We start from the raw sequence: 21056 nt of genomic DNA on the forward strand, positions 1-21056 counted from the left end.
TTGAAGAAAGATCTGATCAGGTTGAAATCATCCCTACCTTGAGCAGGAGCTTGGATTAAGTGATCTCCAGAGGTTCCTTCTAACCTAAAATATTTTCCTCAGAAGGATAAAAATATGTTAAAAAACATGTAAAATCCATTATTTTGCATTGTTACTTGCCTGGGTTTTATTTTAGATAAGCAATGACCTCTAGAACAGTCAAATTCGGGTCAGTACAGAAAAAAAATGAAAAGCCCTCAGCTTTAAGTGCTGGCAAATTATGACCCTTCAGAATAACAGGAGATGTGTGATGTGGGTGTGAAAAAGTGGAACTGGATTCCTGGAAGGGGCAGATCTCCTTCCAGCTCTGTGGTACAACTTGCACAGCTTCTGGGGAAATTAGAGATGACTCAGTGTAATGCACAGTGTGCCTGTACAACCAGTAAATCAAAAGGGACAGGGTCACAGTCCATTCTTTTTTCTTTTATAGAGCAGAAGATTTTCTTTTCATTTGCAGTACAGAACAAGAGACGGTATTTCAGGTCATAAATGTGACAGACTATTGACAGAACAACTTTCAAAGAAAGAGAAGAAAAAGTTCTTTAAACATTACAAGAGATAAACTCACAAATATGGGGATGCTACATTTTTAGATTTTTTTGGTAGATTTTCTCTATTGTCCTGGTAATGTTGAGATTTTTCAATAAGTCTATGATATTGTGAACATTTCTTCTTCATAAATATGTGAAGACCTAAAGCTTGCAGACATCCCAGGCGGTAGACAAAAGTGGATGATATGAGGTTGATCTATAAATAGGGATGCAGTACTTCTGTCTAACGTGAGCTGAACAAAATGTGACATTGGAGTTTTACAGAATGGATATTAGGAGGAAATTCTACACAGAGAGAGTGATTGTCCGTTGGAATGGGCTGCCCGGGGAGGTGGTGGAGTCACCATCATTGGAGGTGTTTAGAAGGAGGCTGAATGGGGTGCTTGGTGCCATGGTTTAGTTGATTAGGTTGTGTTGGATGATAAGTTGGATGCGATGATCTTGAAGGTCTCTTCCAACCTGGTGTGGTCTCGTCTCGTCTCGTCTCGTCTCGTCTCTTCTCCTCTTCTCTTCTCTCCTCTTCTCTTCTCTTCTCTTCTCTTCTCTTCTCTTCTCTTCTCTTCTCTTCTCTTCTCTTCTCTTCTCTTCTCTTCTCTTCTCTTCTCTTCTCTTCTCTTCTCTTCTCTTCTCTTCTCTTCTCTTCTCTTCTCTTCTCTTCTCTTCTCTTTTCTCTTCTCTTCTAAAATTCACTTATTTTAAATCATATTTATTTTAACAGTATGTTACTGACAGCTAAATGTGACAAATGTAGGTGTGGGGTATTTCTGAAAACCTCAGCAAAGTGTTGCATTCATATTTGAGATTCTGTTTTAGCAGTATTTCAAGAAATACTAAAGTGAAATCACGAGTACTACTTTCTTGGCTATGAACCCTTTTTGATACTAGAAAGTCAGAATGAACATAATAGGTTGTGGAGGGTGACCTCTGCTCCCTGACAGAGCCTCACCCATTCATTCTCTCACTTTCCCTGCTCAGAGGAACAGGGGAAGAAAATAAGGCATGTGTGTTGAAGTAATTGAATAAGGCAATTCAATAAGAAATGTAAAAGCTACGCATGGAAGGGAGAACTAGGCCAAGGCTGAATATGAATTTGTGTATTTTGTATATATTTGTGAATAGAATTTCCATTTAAATTTCCAATTATGTGGAGCATTTTTAGTTTACTCCTTTGGGCAGGTAAAATAGCTTTCTATTTGCTCAAACCAAGACACTGTGAATGTCCCTCCCTCCTGCTTTACCCCTGACGTTTATTACTGAGTATGATGCCATTTAATATGGATTATCCCTTGCATCATTCAGATGAGGTGTCCCTAATGTGTCTTCTCGCAGCTTCTTGTCCATCTCCACCCTACTGACTTTTTGAGTTAGAGAGGTAGCCAGTATCACAGTATCACAGTATAACTTAGGTTGGAAAGGACCTCGAGGATCATCGAGTCCAACCTATCAACACAGACCCCATAACTAGACCATGGCACCAAGTGCCACGTCCAATCTCCTCTTGAACGCCTCCAGGGATGGTGACTCAACCACCTCCCTGGGCAACCCATTCCAATGACGAATTACTCGCTCGGTGAAGAACTTCCTCCTCACCTGGAGTCTAAACCTCCCCTGGCGCAGCTTGAGACTGTGTCCCCTTGTTCTGGTACTGGTTGCCTGGGAGAAGAGACCAACCCCTTCCCGGCCACAACCACCCCTCAGGTAGTTGTAGAGGGCAAGATAGTTGTAGAGGGCAACTCATGCTCTGTGAGCACTGCTCAGCAACAGACAAAACATTGGTATGTTATCACTATTATAGCTACAAATGCAAAGCAGAGCACTCTATGGGCTGCTATAAAGACAGTTAAGTCCATCCCAGCCAAACTCAAGACATATATGAAAAGATGTGCAGTCTGTGACTGTGACAGAACAAGAGGACACAGTCTCAAGCTGCACCAAGAGAGGTTTAAGCTGAACATTAGAAAGAAATTCTTCACAGAAGGAGTGATTGGCCATTAGAATGGGCTGCCCAGGGAGGTGATGGAGTCACCGTCACTGGAGGTGTTTAAGAGACAGGATGAGGCATTTAGTGTCATGGATTAGTTGATCAGATGGTGCTGGGTGATAAGTTGGACTTGATGATCTTGAAGGTCTTTTCCAACCCGGTCAGTTCTGTATTCTGTATAATATTATATCTGATTTCACATTGTGACCTGTCTGTAAGTACAAGTATTTTTTCTATTCACTTGAGCATTTAGAAAATACATTTGAAAAAGCACAAAGTGGGCATTATATCTGACATAGAGCTAGTGAAATATTTATTTCAAAAAAATGACAAAAATGCAAAGAAAGATGTATTTAAATTTAAAACAGGCTTTAAAAGTCTTGAAACATGATAATTTAATCATGCTCTACATCCTGTCAGTAGTTTCTACTGATTAGGCCTCACAGTATTTTGCTGCCTTCTACTTTCAAAGCACTTTGTCCATTAGTGCTTGAAAGCGAGATGTCTATTATGTCTTCTTCTTTAAAAGCAAAATATTGTTGTACAAGATTTAATTTTATTTTTTTTTTATAACTGAAGTATTAGATTTTGTCTTGTCTGCTTCAGAGCAGACAGTTCTAACCATTCTTACGTGCCCTGTTGGTTTTAGCATTCAGGGACATTTTTTGCAGTGGTTGTTTTTGAGCAGAGAGAAGTGTTTATCATTCTTCTGCAGAGCATTGCAGCAACCTTCTGCTTCTTCCTTTCCTAAATATAGAATATAATTTTACTTACAAAACCTCTCACATAATCCAGATATAAGCTGAGGCAATACTTAACATAAAATACATTGGCATTGTTCCTGAAGCTTTGCATGGATCCATTGTAAAGGTCTTAAGGTGTCCTTATTGACATTATTGGTGGTGAGAGAAGGCCCAGCTTTCCCTCCCCCACAAAGAAGGAAAAAAAAAGCCATGGCTGGCCCAGTTGGAGAAGCAAAGGATACGCTATATTTGCAAGCAATATGGAATGCAGGTTGTATATACATAATATATACAGTATTTACAATATATATACAGAAATATACAGCAAAGAAAAAATACAGGAACAAAACTCCCTCCTGTGGGAAGAGGAGGGTTCCCCCCTTGTACCCCTCTCTCTCCCCCTACCTCCCTTTTTTCCCAAAAAGGGTTAGAGAGAGAAAAGGCAGTTATTAAGGAAGAGAATTCTTATTAGGCCTCCAAGCGCATGCAGGATTAGTGCTTATCTGATATTCAAGGTCAGAACTCCGGCTAGTTGCTCAGAAGCAGACAGGCTGGAAAAGGACAACAGAGAGGAACTGAGAAAGATTTCCACCTGAACTAAAACTTAAAGTTGCATTCTACCAATCTACCAATTAAATTCATTTAGACCTATCTTTGTTTTTCAAAACATTCAGCCAGAGTGTTCCAGCACTGTCCCTTTCTTAAAGGCACAGCCTCAAACGGTCACAGTCCACCCCTTCTAAACAATTTCATTGGCTGTTCATACTGTCCATCCAATCTAAAACAATATTTACAGTTTGTAAGTAAAGTTCATAGTCCATTCCGTCTATACTCAGATGTAGATGATTCAGAAGTCCAAGAAAATCAGAAAATAAGAAAATGGAAAACAGTTTGTCTCTTTGCAGACAAAGCGAAAAGAAGGGAAACAGGAACACAGGGACTCTCAGTTGACTCAGGACCCTCAGGGTTCTCAGGGTTCGTGCACCGTAGATTCCTCATGGATTCTTCCTTTGGACGCGATGTAGCTGTACAACAATCTGAAATTAAACTCTTTCAGTTTATTGATTTATGGACAGTATCTGCTTTCAGACTGTATAAAACTATTTCTGGATCAGATTACCATTGAACAGTAGCACTTTGAAATGTTTTTCACAATGAGCATAAGACAAAGATAAAATATTTACTCCATAGTTGATTTAATTCTGGTTATATCTGTGCTGCTAACCATCTGTTCAACTTTACATTTAGCTTACTATTTTAATAAAATCTTAATTGCAGTTTACTCATTCTTGTAAAGACTTCCAGCTGACAATGTTTTATCATGTAATCTTTTTCACTATTTAGTAATGTCTTTTTCAACTTTATGTCTAAGTCAAAAGTAGTAATTTTTTTAAAGTTGGAATGGCATTTTCCCAGACTGCATGCTTTTTCTTTAGTGTCTCACTGCTTTTACTTGCCATTTAAGGGATGTGTGCACTTGCAAGAACATTTTATGTATATTAGGAGCAGGGGGGTTATTCTGCCCCTGTACACTGCACTGGTTAGGCCACACCTCGAGTACTGTGTCCAGTTCTGGGCCCCTCAGTTTAGGAAAGATGTTGACTTGCTGGAATGAGTCCAGAGAAGGGCAACGAAGTTGGTAAGGGGTTTGGAACACAAGCCCTATGAGGAGAGACTGAGGGAGCTGGGGGTGCTCAGCCTGGAGAGGAGGAGACTCAGGGGTGACCTTATCACTCTCTACAACTACCTGAAGGGAAGTCGTAGACAGGCGGATGTTGGTCTCTTCTCCCAGGCAGCCAGCACCAGAACAAGAGGACACAGTCTCAGGCTGTGCTGGGGAGGTTTAGGTTGGATGTTAGGAGGAAGTTGTATACAGAGAGAGTGATTGCCCATTGGAATGGGCTGCCTGGGGAGGTGGTGGAGTCACTGTCATTGGAGGAGTTCAGGAGGAGACTTGATGTGGTGCTTGGTTACATGGTTTAGTTGTTTGGGTGGGTTGGATTGGTTGATGGGTTGGATGCGATGATCTTGAAGGTCTCTTCCAACCTGGTATTATTATTATTATTATTATTATTATTATTATTATTATTATTATTATTATTATTATTATTATTATTATAATATCTTCAGTCTAATAATTGAAAATGTGCCAGTCCTAAAATGTAAAAAAATCCATAGTTTAAGAATCCAGCAAAGATGTGTTGAAAGTTAACCAACTACTTTTAACTGAAGTGAAATCTTCGGAAGGTGATTCATCCGAGTGAGATGTTCTTGCAGGTTAACCTCAATGGGCAGCATTATCCAACACTGATTTGGTCAAAAATCTAAAACACAACATCATACAAACTGCTATAAAGAAAATGATCTTCATCTCAGCCAGACCCAGTGTAGATGTCTGAGATAAATCATGTGAATTACATCTCCAAAGTGCTTTTTTTTCTCCATGGGCTGAGGAGAGAAATGGACTCTTCTAGAGGATCCTGGAATTACTGTCACAGAATCACAGAATGTTAGGGGTTGGATGGGAAATCAAAAGATCATCTAGTCCACCCCCCTGTCAGAGCAGGATCACCTACACTATCTATAAATGAGACTTGGTTTTGTTTAAAGTCTGGTTTTGAGATGATGAGTATTTGTAACTAACTGAACTTAAAAATATAGCTAAAAATCACGTTTATTTTCTGGGTATCAAAAATGCATGTGCATGCACCTCTTTATCCATTGTTTGACACTGTGCTAATCCAAGTACCTTGGGGAAAAATTAGAAGAATGCTCTCTTTGAGGATGAAGTTCACAACAAAATTTCTGTCTTTTATCCATTTATGTGTCTTAAGTTTGTGGCTAAAGTCTTCAACTTCTGACAATTATCCCCCTATATTTCAATGATAATGTAATTTAAAAGGCTGAGTGGTGCTGGGAACCTGAAAATATAGCAGGCAGTACAATAAAGAGCAAAGGTTTTACAGATCCAGTGTGGAATCTTTCAGATTATATGAGATATTGGGTGGTCAAATAGTCATGATAAAGGTGTTTGCTTTGTAAACCAAAGTGTGGAAGAACAGGCTGTCTCTTTCCATGCATTTTCCAAGTGAAAATCTCTGCCATGATTGTATGCCAGCTCTTGTCAGATGACTGGCCCTAGACTCAGTTCTTTATCTACTGTTTTCACGTAGTATAGTAAAGAATCAATCTCCTCAATTTGTTAATTTTACATTGCTTGAAGTCTAGTGCTTTTCCATCTGCTCTGCAATCTGCTGCTGTTACTACATTATGAATGAAGCCAACCAAATCCTTAGACCAGCTCCTGAGTTGTCATGCCACATTTTCCTTCAATTTCCTCTCAAAGGTACCTGTGAGTGTGGTAGATCACTGTTTCATAACAACTCCAACAGTTTCTGTGCCTGGTATTTAAGACTGCAGCAAGACTGATACACACCTGTCATCTTCAACATATACAAGACCAAACATACAGAACAGAAAGATGATTTCTGTTCTTTGGCTCCTGTAGTAGCTTTAAAGAATAACTTTTTCTTGCATGAGAGTTTCCTAATTTGTTTTGATTTATTGACAGAGTACTGGTTATGTGTATGCAGACTGCAGAACTTGGATAGTGTTTTAGAACAAACCATTTGCAGAGGAAGTGTTTCAGAAGATTCTTACTTAGGGCTCATTTGTGGCTGCATCAAATTGTAGTATCCATTCTCCGTCTGAATGGATGAGAGCTTGGTTTTTTGATCTTGCTGTTTTAGGCTAAATTATTGTTTTTGCCATTACAGTTCATTTAAAAGCCTATTATGCTGACATGCTAATACCATTTCTGGTCTTCATAAAACCCTTGGAAGGTTACTTGTGCCATGGCATACTTAATGTTTCAGGCTGGTATATGCCCTCAATTCCTCAAACAAGCTTCAGTTTCAGTCTTCTTTTGTCTGCACACACCCTAATACAGCAAAGCTTCTGAAGCAGCTATAAGCACTAAAATAACATTACAGAAATCCTAGACCTATTCCTTTGATTAAGATTTTTGTCTGACTGCTTTTCAAGGAAGGAAGAATTTCTCTGTTCTTCCTCTTGCAGTGAGACTTCCTCTACAGCACTGAGGTTTTTAGACATTTGAATCTTTACAAAAAGAGTAGCAAAAGACATATGGATCTGAACGATTTTCCAAAAAAAACCCCAAACATTGGAAGATATTGGCCACACCCATTCCATTCTGGGCTGTGACCCTTTTTCCTTTTCAAGTATTTTGTACTTGAAATGTGTTTCTGCACTTCTGTGTATACCCGTCTCGTAATTTGCCTTCTGTCAACTCTGTCAGTCCAGTTCTACAGCTCTCTTGCCTTTCTTCTGTTGCATATGGCTTTTGTCTGGTTTTGGCTGATTGATAGTCTCCCTGTGGCCCTTGTCCAGTTCAGCATTCAATAACTTGGGATGCTGAAGAACCCCAGCACCCACTGGTAGAGTCCAGTGTTTATGAAGCAGCAACTCAGCAGAGACTCTCCAAGAGCCTTTGCTCCACTTCTTTTAGGCTTTGCCTATATGCAACACAAAGATTTTATAGGAAACAGGGTTTATATTTTAATTTAACTTTACTCTTCATATTTTGACTTGTTCTGTCTTTCAATGTCAAAAAGTTAACCTACATACCACATAAGCAATACATGCCTCTGTGTATGGTTAACTTTTTTATTATTCATATTACTGTAAATATTTACATTTGTCTTATTTTGTGGAGGATATTTAACAAATGCTAAACTATGTAATGATGTGAAGTTAAAAATTAAGTGCTGTCTTCCTTCTGTTCAAAAAGATACATACCAGCATATACTTTATTTTATTGAGCTCCAGTGACAGTGTAGGAAGAGGAAACTCTTCACTGTTTGCATAGGAGTAGTGTGTGCCAAATCCTTGGCTGCGTTACACGGTGTTAAATGAATGAGGTCTTGGCACAACTGAACGAAACCACTCTGAACCAGAAATCTGGAGTAGTCACTTGTAAAGTGCACTCATTTCCTAGTGCCCTTTAGACATTTAATTACTGTTAACTTAGCTTTTAGTGAGGGATTTAGGTTTAAATAAATAAGTTTAAATAAATTAAACTTAAAATCAACAACCTTTAAGCATAAAAAAGGCCTTGAGTGATTTGATCTGATGCCAGTTAGCCCTGTTTAGTATGAAAGATTGAATGAATCCGTCTCTTGAGTTACCTTCCAACTTTATTTTTCCTTTGATTTTACCTGCTTTATTTAGTTATTACAAATTGCTTCTTTGATGGATCTGTCAATGAGCTAATAATTAAGAATCTTTGCCTTTTCCTCAAACTTTCTTAAAGTTCAATCTCCTTTTTACTCATTCAGCAAAAATTGCTCAAGCTCCAAGAAAGGTACTATTTAATCAGTCTTCCTTTTTAAATACATTTTTACTTCTGCAGTGCAAAGCAGCAGGACTCTGCCTCACTCTCTGTCCATTCAGTCTCTGTCTATCCACTCAGTCTATATCTATCAATTTTCACCAAGTGTTTTCATTCCTGACTCTTTCATTTCAAATATTGCTTGTCTTCATAGAGAATAATTCAAGGAGTACATATTTTTTTTTAAACTTATTTTAGTTGAATCACCTGTTCTACAACCTTGACACTTATGTAGTATTTTTTACAGTTTGAATAAACTTGATACAGAATCTTGGACTGGTTTGGATAATTTAAAATAGTCATTACAGGACCTACACAGTCATTCTTTCACAGCTTCACTTACCTGCTGTGGACCTGATTCATAAGAAAACATGGGCATGCTGGAATTTGTGAGGAAGTAGCTAATTTCATAGAATAGAATCAGTAAGGTTGGAAGAGACCTCAAAGATCAAGTCCAGCCTGTCACCACAGCCCTCATGACTGCTAAACCATGGCTTCATGTGCCATGTCCAATATCCTCGTGAACACCTCCGGGGACAGCGCCTCCACCACCTCCCCGGGCAGCTCTTTCCAATGGCCAACAACTCTTTCTGTGAAGAACTGCCTCCTCACCTCGAGCCTGAACTTCCCCTGGTGCAGCTTGAGATTCTGTTCTCTTGTTCTGGTGCTGGTTGCCTGGGAGAAGAAACCAAGCCCCACCTGTCTACAACCTCCCTTCAGGTAGTTGTAGACAGCACTAAGGTCTCCCCTGAGCCTCCTCTTCTGCAGGCTAAACAACCCCAGCTCCCTTAGTGTCTCCTCATATGGCTTGTGCTCGAGCCCTCTCACCAGCCTCGCTGCCCTTCTCTGGACACATTCAAGAGTCTCAATGTCCTTCTTAAATTGAGGGGCCCAGAACTGGACACTGTTACATTAGATGCTTATCTTTTTCTCTCAGCCCTGAGGTTTGCATGTTGCTCTTCCCCCCACTTTTTTTTGTTGGGGAGCAGACGTATAGCACTTGTGCTAAACCAGTACACATACGCAGGCTACATTCATCTGTATTTCTAAATACTTCTCAAATTCAAATTCCACCCAACAGCTTCCAACAGGTCCAGCATTTGCTGTAGTGAAGCAACTCATCTTTACTAGTTACAAAATATAGATTATTGCCATGTCTTCCACAGTTCAGTGAAACACTGGAAGACCCCTGGGCAGTGCTGAGAGGACAGTCCTTTAACCACTTGCCATTCAGCTGCAGGGTGTTAGTGGCTCCTGAAAAGAGTGTTGAAAGAAGGCACGTGGTCATTGCTTCTCTCTGTCGCTACAGTACCCCCTTGAAATTCAAATAGTATTAAACTTTATAAAGCCTTAAAATATTATAATTAAATAATGGGGGAAAACATTACTTTGTTTATAATATATTATTTTTGTTTTAAACATACATGGAAGAATTTTTTGCAAGTTTATTTTACATTATGAGTGTATAACTTTTTCAGAGCTAGCTCAAATTCTTTTCCATTATTATTGCTGAGAATGTATCGGCAGAGATTCTGTTCTGGCATTTCATTGTTCCCTCAGTTCCAATTCATTAACTTACAGCATTATATTTGCAGCTTTCTGGCATTTAATTTCTTTCAATTTATTAAAACAATCTGTATATCAATGATTCTGGAAACTTTAATAACTTGAAGAACAATTAATGCCTAAAGTTGCATTATCTGCTGATACTTACAAGTTTCTACTGAAATTTCTACAGTATATTTGTACTTCCATCTTCCCAGTTGGACTGTGTCATGGGTTGAGTTGAGTCTGCTGCTGTTGTTCATACCATGCTGCAGCTTCAAAAATGAAAGTACTGGCTGGAGGAAAGTATTATGGGGCTTGAAGTTCAGGTTGTAACATGGGAGGCTTCATGTTCTGGTTGCTGCTTCTGAGTTCTGGCTTTTTGGGTGTTGGCTTTTCCACAGGGATGGTGGCAAGACTAGCGGGAGCGGGGTAGCTGCAGTTTTCTTTTATGCTTTTTGTTGTTGTTGTTGTGATTTGTTTGTTTTGTTTGTTTGGGTTTTTTTCTGTATTTCACTGCGCTGCTTCTGCAAATAGGCTAAGATAAGGGAATGTGTTTGCTTTGGCTGAGCTGGAGTTAATTCTCCTCAAAGCATCCTTCTAGTGCTCTGTTTTGCAGTACCATAGCTGATGACACACCAATGTTTTGGCTGCTGCTGAACAAGCATCCAGGCTGTGCTTTTCCAACATTCCCCCCTTCCCCCAATAGTATTCTGAGGAGTGGGCAAGATCTTGGGAGGGGGCACAGCCCAGCCAACTGAACCAAACTGGCCAAAGGGGTATTCCATGCCATATGCCATCAGCTCAGATATAAGAATGAAGCAAAAGAAGGAAGTGTGGGGATATCTATTCATGATGTTTGTCCTTCAGAGGAACCATTACACATATGGGGTGCTTGGTGCCATGGGTTAGTTGTTTAGGTGGGTTGGATTGGTTGATGGGTTGGACACGATGATCTTGAAGGTCTCTTCCAATCTGGTTTATTCTATGTAACTCTCATATATGACTGACCGCCGCCTGCTGATGGGAACTAGAAGTTAACATCTCTCTCTGCTTTCACTTCCATGCAGTCTATTGCTTTGCTTATAATTATTATTAAATTGCTTCTACCTTATATCTGGCTTTTGTTATACTTTGCCCTCTCACCTGTCCATCTAAGAAAGGGAGTGGTGGAGTGGCTTTGGTGGGCATTTGGCCCCAAGCCAGGACCAAACCACCACAGGCAGTCATGCATTGTATTATTAAATTAATTAGATTATTAGCTAAGGCAATTGCACATTTATGTTATCTCATTTATTCAGTAAACTCTTATCTCTTTATCTCAACCCTGAGTTTTCGTGTGTTGCTTTTCCAGTCGTGTCTGGGTTGGGGGGAACAGGCAGGTTAACCTTTGTCTTAACCCATTACAGACTGCTGCTTACAAGCAGAGTCCTTTCAGTGATTTGTACTGCTTGCAAACTGTTGTAATTTTCCCTTTCTGAGTTGCAATTATACTGCAGTTACTAGTTTATGCACGATTATAATGATGCATTTAAACTTCCCTGCCACCCCTAAAGCTGAAACGAATACAAAGTACAAAGTTTTGCTGGAATTCACGGAAGTTTTAAATGTTATCAAAACACTAGGTCAAAGTGGTAAAGTTCCAGCTACATAATTTAGTTTTGTTTATATAATTAAAACTATTTATATAACTTAATTTTGTTTACATTCTGGCAACAATTTGAGCAGTTCTTTTTCTTTTTTTTTGAAAAGGAATGCTTTTTTATTGCAAGGACCAATTCTGAGAATATTGCTGCCTATCTGTCCTTATCCCTTCTTAGCTGTACTGAAATGTCAGCAGCCAGAATGGATGTGTGTAAACAATGACCCGTTCTGAAGAGTTCAACAAGTGCAGCGTCGTTCAAAGCTATTCTTGCTAGTATCTCAACAGGTTTAAAAATAAAGCAAGTTCTTATTTAAAAGAAAAGGTTTTACTGTGCCTTCCTCCTGATAAGTTACTAACCTAACTTAACCTTGACAACTGTACTATGTTGTATTCCTTACTTTCTGTTAATGTTATTTTCAGATTTCAGTGGCTACCTTTTAAAAGTCACATAACAAATTGTCTGCATTTTCAGATAAGCGAGTTCTGCATTTGACAGACTGTTAACATCATTTCCAAATTTTAGTGGCTACTTTTAAAATATCACATGCCAAACAAATTATCTGCGTTGTAAGATAAGCAAATATACATTTAGCATTAAGTTAAATGAAATAAAAAAACACCCCAACCACAACTAAATGCAAACAAACAACAACAAAAGCACCAGAATACCATTGACAACATTTTTAGTGATTTTAGAAACTCTCAGCATACATTTTTCTTCAAGGTGCATGTGTAGAATTTATCTTGGCTTTTAGCAACTTGTTAAAAATCAGCACTTGCTGTCCTTCTTAGGATGCATATGGTAAGGGCTGAGACTGCAAACTTCTGTGTCTGCAGAATGTGTTAGAGTATGATGAATCAAAATCCTCTTTAAACCCTCAAAATGGGTATGCCCAAGGCCACTTGTCCTGTTTATGTCTTTGGACACCTGTGCTAGCATTTTGGACCTTTTTTACTGTAAAATTGATTTGATAACATAGTATATAGGCAAATGAAGTGAATCAAATGAAGCATGTAATGTACCAGCTCTTGTGGATTAATTGGAGAATTGTATTAGCCTGTGAGACTGAAACACACATTTCTCATCCTCTTAAAAAGCGATATGTGCAAAAAACTTACTATCCTAACAGGAGTTTGTGTTTGTCATAATCTTATAATCTTTTCTCAATGAGAGTGACAGTGAGAGACGATCTGCTCATGCTGAAAGGTGTTAAATCAGTGTCCCTTGGACTAGGGATTGGATCTTACGTGTTCCTCACCATGGAAGTTACATACATGCACCTCTTCTATGTTAAGAGACAGAAATGCAATTGCTGCATTTTTCAGTGGGCCTTGTCTTATCGACAGGCTTGCAAAACACTTCATAAATGAAACACCACAGGCAAACCAAGTGGAGGAATAACCACTTTCTGGATGCAAGTCAGTATAGCATGTGATCTAGAAGCCAAATGGCTTATTCCTATGTAGAATGAGCAGCTCCTGTACGTGCCTGGCAGCAGAATTTTAAATGGCTTGGGAGCTTTAAAAGCCAAGTCCCTAAAGTTAGGCAGGCCTCAAGCCTGTAAACAGAGGAGCAGAGTTTTTTTGGTATCACAGTTCTGTTGCCCGACTGAAGAAAAATATGTAAATAAGCCAACCAGCAATGTGCCTGGTGAGCCTCTTGTGACTGTTTCCTCTGACATCTTGTCAAGCAAAATGTCTCCCTCTGAATTTCCTCTGTTCCAGTGTCATATAAAAAGTTTAATCTGTACCTCTAAAATATGCACTGGGGATGCTAAGGGTCTGTATGACTAGCTGTTGTGTTCTCCACACTGTTTGTATGCAGCTATGCATTACACAATTTATAGGACAGCAGGTCTTGTTCTTTCTGTGCATCTTCCAGTACTCTGTGGCTCAGACTTAAGTTGCTAGCAGTAGAGGGATAGCTTTTCACCTGTGCAAAGTGCTACTGAGCTTCTTTTTTGACATTCTGTCATTTTGGAGTGAAATGTGGTTCAGGAGCTATATCTACAGTCTTTTATGTATGTTTTCAGTTATTCTGACACTCTTTGCTTCTGCTAAATAAAGAATAACAGAATCTTGCCATGTGTTGTCTAAACACATCCTTGCAGCCTGTGTGAACTCCCATACTGTCACTTGTTGGCCATTGTCAAGGCATTTCACTTTGTCAGATGCACCAAGGAAGCTGAGTTACACACAGATGATCAGCTACTTAAAGGGAATGACAGATAATAAAACCATCTAAGAAAATCACTTAGACTGCAGAACTTGTGCAGACTTCTTATCACTCTATCACTCAATATAAATGACATCTAGGCCTCCCATCCTTTTTGAAGAGCCTTCAGTTCTGTGCAGAAGAGCCACCTTCTGTGGGTGCAGTTCTTGTACTTTATACGGAGCATGTCCTGTGTGCTATGCGTCAGCCCAGTCCCTTAGATACTCTAGAGTGTAAAAAGAGCCAGTTGAAGTGTTGATAAAGTGTATCAAGGTTACTAAAATGGCCTTAAAAGGCAACTAAAGCATCTGTGAATTGTTTACACTCTTGTTGCAGTCAGTGGAGATCTAGAGTTCAGTCTAGGTGCATCTGGGTTGTCAAATGTGTCATAGGCCTTAAAGAGATTCAGATATCATCTGGATTATCATCTGGAGACCAGGATGTGTCATGACATCTGGAATTATTTAGTCACATAAATTCAGCAATGTCTTTTGATATGTGAACTAGTGTTTTGGCATACCAGCCATCCTGCAGTAGCAGAAGGCAAACAAATCATTCACCCAGCGTATCTACAGTAGCTTAAAGACAAATGTGCGTTTACTAATTCTGACTGGGCTCCATTGAGAGTTTAGATTCCTGTCTTACAGTTAAATTTAAGTGTCTGAATTCAGGTCATTTTAGATTCCTGTGGTGGTCAAGGAAGCACCATCTCAGCATTGAATTTCAGCCACAACTTCTTTTCTAGTGCCTAGAACAATGCTGGTAGCACCACGGTGGCCTGTATGTCATTATCCAAGTTTAAAACCATTCCATTTCCTTTCAAACTATTTGTCATTTGGGTGTCTGCTTAAGAATCATCCTTCTTTGAGAAAATGTTCTGTTGTCTTCCTTTGAAATCTATTGCTGTTGCTTCCCTTTTTGCCTGTTCTATCCACTCTATGCTGCTAAATACAGAAAAGTACATTGGGTTTGTACATCTCTTATTGACTTACTTTTTAGAACAACATGGATACAGACAACACTTTACAAGAGGGATTTTTGGACTCTGTTTTAGAACTGCATGTCTCAAGTTTCTTTCGTCTTTTGAGTCCTGTCTTTTGTCCTGTTCTGTAAAGTTGTTGTCTACTTTCCATAGGCTTTGTCCTGCAAAGAGCAATTTCCCTGGCTTTGCAGCTTTTAGTTTTACTGTGAAAGGTTAGTAGTGGCTTTGTCTCAAATCCCAGTTGTCCTTTATCTATAACATTCACAAGTATTGGCTTCTCAGCCTTTAATTATTTACATTTAATTATTTAATTATTTACATTTGGGACCTCGACCGACTGGACAGGTGGGCAGGGTCCAATGGGATGGCATTCAACAAGTCCAAGTGCTGAGTGCTGCACTTTGGCCACGGCAATCCCATGTAGAGCTACAGGCTGGGATCGGAGTGGCTGGAGAGCTCCCAAACAGACAGGGACCTGGGGGTACTGATCAACAGCTGCCTGAATATGAGCCAGCAGTGTGCCCAGTTGGCCAAGAGGGCCAATGGCATCCTGGACTGCATTAGGAATAGTGTGGCCAGCAGGAGCAGGGAAGTCATTGTGCCCCTGTACTCTGCTTTGGTTAGGCCGCATCTTGAGTACTGTGTCCAGTTCTGGGCCCCTCAGTTTAAGAAGGACATCAAAACACTTGAACGTGTCCAGAGAAGGGCAACAAGGCTGGTGAGAGGCCTTGAGCACAAGCCCTATGAGGAGAGGCTGAGGGAGCTGGGATTGTTTAGCCTGGAGAAGAGGAGGCTCAAGGGTGACCTCATTGCCCTCTACAACTACCTGAAAGGTGGTTGTAGCCAGGAAGGGTTTGGTCTCTTCTCCCAGGCAACCAGCACCAGAACAAGAGGACAGAGTCTCAAGCTGCGCCAGGGGAGGTTTAGACTCGAGGTGAGGAGGAAGTTCTTCACCAAGCGAGTCATTCGTCATTGGAACGGGTTGCCCAGGGAGGTGGTGGAGTCACCATCCCTGGAGGTGTTCAAGAGGAGATTGGACGTGGCACTTGGTGCCATGGTCTAGTCATGGGGTCTGTGTTGATAGGTTGGACTCGATGATCCTCGAGGTCCTTTCCAACCTAAGTTATACTGTGATACTGTGATACTGTGATATGTGCTGTCCATTTCTGAAGAGCGTTTTACTCTATTACAAGATCTAACCATTGTGTTTTTCCACTCAGTGTTTTCTTAGGTCGTGCTATTCATGCAATTTGAATATGCCTAGCTATAGAATACAGGTATGGCAAAGTGAACAGAAGCCTGATGACAAGCTACAGAAAATCTGGACTGAACATGACAGTTAACTGGAAGCCAGCAGCTATGAGCCCTTCTGCAAGGTGCAGACATGGGTCCTAGCCAGGAAACAGAGTCACTGATTAATGGAAACTGCTAGCTAGAGCTAGAAGAAAAGTGGCAATTTCCCCACAATAGAATTCATTTTACTTTTGGTACTGTTGAAATGTATATCCTGGTAACATCATCAGGCAGGCATGGCATTTTTTAAAAATGTCATCTACACTCAGCTGTATTTAAACTAAAACTTGGAAATTAAAAATGAAGGGTTTTTTTTTTCATTTTTAGCAGTCAAAAATCCATATTAAAAAAAGAACCAAACCCCAAAACCTCTCTATGTTTAGAAATGAAAAAATTGCTGCAAAGAGCATAAAAGACAAAGGAGGTAATGCTAACAGTCAATAAAATAGTTACTAAAATAGCAATGCATTTCATTACTGTTTTCAATAAGATACTAAAAATAGTATCCCCGTTCCAGAGAGTGGTGGTGAATGGTGCCACATCCAGCTGGCAGCCAGTCACTAGTGCTGTCTGCCAGGGATCAGTGCTGGGCCCCATGCTCTTTAATATCTTTATCGATGACCTGGACAAGGGGATTGAGTCCATCATCAGTAAGTTTGGAGACGACACCAAGCTGGGGGCAGGGGTTGATCTATTAGAGAGTAGGAGAGCTCTGCAGAGGGACCTCAACAGGCTGGACAGATGGACAGAGTCCAATGACATGAGATTTAATACATCCAAGTGCCAGGTTCTACACATTGGCCACAACAACCCCATGCAGTGCTACAGGCTGGGGTCAGAGTGGCTGGAGAGTGGCCAGGCAGAAAGGGACCTAGGGATACTGGTTGATAGTAGGCTGAACATGAGCCTGCAGTGTGCCCAGGTGGCCAAGAAGGCCAAGGGCATCCTGGCCTGTATCAGGAACAGTGTGGCCAGCAGGAGCAGGGAGGTCATTCTGCCCCTGTACTCAGCACTGGTTAGGCCACACCTTGAATACTGTGTCCAGTTCTGGGCCCCTCAGTTTAGGAAAGATATTGAGTTGCTGGAACATGTCCAGAGAAGGGCAACAAAGCTGGAGAGGGTTTTGGAGCGCAAGCCCTATGAGGAGAGGCTGAGGGAGCTGGGATTGCTTAGCCTGGAGAAGAGGAGGCTCAGGGGAGACCTTATTACTCTCTACAACTACCTGAGGGGAGGTTGTTGACAGGTGGGTGTTGGTCTCTTCTCCCAGGCAACCAGCACCAGAACAAGAGGACACAGCCTCAAGGTGTGCCAGGGGAAGTTTAGGCTGGATGTTAAGAAGAAGCTCTTCATAGAAAGAGTGATTTGCTATTGGAATGTTCTGCCCAGGGAGGTGGTGGAGTCACCATCACTGGAGGTGTTTAAGAAGAGACTGGATGGGGTGCTTGTGGCCATGGTTTAGTTGATTAGATAGTGTTTGATGGTAGGTTGGACTCGATGATCTCAAAGATCTCTTCCAACCTGGTTAATTAATTCTATTCTATTCTGTTCTGTTTCTATTCTGAAATGTTGTAGCTGTTTTTTAATCAGTAAATGCACTTAAAATCAGAACAGATTATCTTCCTAAGAATTTCTTTGGAATTATATGCTGTTTTAGCTGTAGATGAAGGTCTTGTTGATTCACATGTGTAATGTAGGCATTAATTACTTATAGACTGTGATGCACAATTTATACTGGGCTTCTCTGATGCTTTCATGTTTTAAATGTTCATGCTTCAAATTACAAAAGAAAAAAGAAAAGAACTGTTAAGCGATCTGGTGCTTTCGAGGCCTTTCTGTCTGTTTAAGCATTGTATCCAGCTCATCCAGCCTTACTATAAGCCTACAGGTTCTTTTAACATTTGTAAAAACAAGTGAGTGCATGGGGAATTTCAATTTCCATTGTAAAAATAGCTTCTGTCTGGTTTGATATCTCTTGTTGTTAATACCTACATTCAGTGATCAGTGACCTCTGAGCCTTTTTGGATAGGTCTTGTGTACATTAGCTTGCCACGGGTGGCTGTGGCAGGCCGACTGTATGTGACAGAGCTGTAGAAGGTACCCATGTGGCCCATTTTGAGTGTTGTGCATTGAGTGTGTGTTCATTTAGTTTCTGTACACCTGTAATCATGTATAATGCATATGAGAATGTATAATGCATATGAGAAATGAGAATAAAAAAGTTAGAACTGTGGGGATTTTTTTTGGTGTGTGTTTCACACTGATGGAAAAGGTAAAGAGCCAGTTTGCTTTTGGGAGCCAGTCCTTACAACTGACATTCATTGTTGTACCTTCATTTGTTAGTGAGACACCTTCTTAAGGAGTGCAGACTGGGTAATTTTTGTCATTCAGAGATGCTACAAGAATGGCATACCCTAAATGAAGGAAAAAAAAGGAATTCCAATTTTCCCCCAATTATAAAGAGTCTGGCAGAATACATCTGGGAGGGGTGTGCTTGCCTGTTATCACAGTCTTCCCTAGATAGCTGCTCTTGCCCTCTCACAGAGACAGGGCACTGGAACAGGCAGACTTTAAAAAAAAAGGATAGTATTATTGTTAGTGACACATCAGCTGAAAAACCATGAGGTGTGTAGTGAAAACAGGTATTGGGGTATGCCGTTTTATGTGTCATGAAACTATTTAATGGCATTAATATTTCCACTCAAGAACATACTAACTCTTATCTAAGAAGTTAAACAGTGCTGTGCATGGATTTATGGTTGCAAGATCTATTGTGATCAGATGTTTAGATTTTAATTGGACTGCCCTAGAAGGTGGGATGAGATTGCATGAATCCAGTTACAGGGCTATGATCTCTTAGCTCCTAGACATTATAACACTCATAATAATGGAAAGCTTTGAATAGTGGATAACACAATATTCCAGGAAGTTGTTACTTGCAAGTCGGTCACTTATGCACATGCTTACATAGGCATAACATTATATAAACAAAGTTCATAGGTTACCTGGAAAAAAAAGCTGTCACTGGGGAAATTCAGACATAATTGCTATCATTATTCAGGGTGTCAGCTCTCGAGAACAGTCATCTCTTCTTAAGCACTACTGAAGTCTTTCAGCAAAGGATATATTAAATGCTCTGATGTTTTTGCAAAGATTTTTAATCCAGCAGAAGTAACTTTTGCCTTCATTATTGTCATATCATCTTGATGAACTTTAAAGTAGAGGTCAAGTTATTGTGTGAGGTTTTAAATCCTGGCTGTTGCATTATTTAAGCAGAATGGAAATACTTCGTTTGGCTTTAAGGAAAATATGCCTATGAAAATACATTGTGTACATCGTCCCCCCACAGCAAACTGCTGTCTAAGCTGTCAGCTCTTGGCTTGGACCACTACACTGTGCTGGGTTAGGAACTGGCTGGAGGGCCGAGCCCAGAGAGTGGTGGTGCCACATCCAGCTGGCAGCCAGTCACCAGTGGCATCCCCCAGGGATCAGTGCTGGGCCCTGTACTCTTTAACATCATCATTGATGATCTGGATGAGGGGGTTGAGTCCGTCATCAGCAAGTTTGCAGATGACACGAAGTTAGGGGCAGATGTTAGTCAGTTAGAGGGTAGAAAGGCTCTGCAGAGGGACCTCGACTGACTGGACAGATGGGCAGAGTCCAATGGGATGGCATTCAACAAGTCCAAATGCTGAGTGCTGCACTTTGGCCACGGCAATCCCGTGCAGGCTGGGGTCGGAGTGGCTGGAGAGCTCCCAAACAGAGAGGGACCTCGGGGTACTGATCGACAGCTGCCTGAATATGAGCCAGCAGTGTGCCCAGGTGGCCAAGAGGGCCAATGGCATCCTGGCCTGCATTAGGAATAGTGTGGCCAGCAGGAGCAGGGAAGTCATTGTGCCCCTGTACTCTGCATTGGTTAGGCCACACCTTGAGTACTGTGTCCAGTTCTGGGCCCCTCAGTTTAAGAAGGACATTGAGACACTTGAACATGTCCAGAGAAGGGCAACAAGGCTGGTGAGAGGCCTTGAGCACAAGCCCTATGAGGAGAGGCTGAGGGAACTGGGATTGTTTAGCCTGGAGAAGAGGAGGCTCAGGGGTGACCTCATTGCCCTCTACAACTACCTGAAAGGTGGTTGTAGCCAGGAAGGGGTTGGTCTCTTCTGCCAGGCAACCAGCACCAGAACAAGGGGACACAGTCTCAAGCTGTGCCAAGGGAGGTTTAGATTCGAGGTGAGGAGAAAGTTCCTCATCGAGTGAGTCGTTCGTCATTGGAATGGGCTGCCCAGGGAGGTGGTGGAGTCACCATCCCTGGAGGTGTTCAAGAGGAGATTGGACGTGGCACTTGGTGCCATGGTCTAGTCATGGGGTCTGTGTTGATAGGTTGGACTCGATGATCCTCGAGGTCTCTTCCAACCTTAGTTATACTGTGATACTGTGATACTGTGAAGAAACAGTGACATCACACTGAAATTCTGCAAAGCTTGCTTGCCCTGCTGTGTTAAAAATAAAGGTAGTTGTGTAACTAGCAGACTGAAAGTCAACTGGTTCAGTTATCTTTTCAGAGAGAACTTAAAAATTTTAATTTTTCTTCATAAAGATCTTGCAAAGTCACCAGTTTTGAACATCACAGAATTGGTTTGGTTGGAAAAGACCTC

General features: G+C 40.8%; 1 protein-coding gene across 2 annotated transcripts in view; it reads left to right on the plus strand.

The window, feature by feature from the left end:
* Positions 1-21056, plus strand: part of TMEM117 (transmembrane protein 117) — a 304918-nt gene that overhangs the window by 118713 nt on the left and 165149 nt on the right. The gene's annotated exons all lie outside the window — the stretch shown is intronic.

The sequence above is a fragment of the Melanerpes formicivorus genome, unplaced genomic scaffold, assembly GCF_026170545.1.
Source record: "Melanerpes formicivorus ecotype bairdi unplaced genomic scaffold, bMelFor1.0.p_v2 SCAF_3, whole genome shotgun sequence".
Classification (NCBI taxonomy): domain Eukaryota; kingdom Metazoa; phylum Chordata; class Aves; order Piciformes; family Picidae; genus Melanerpes; species Melanerpes formicivorus.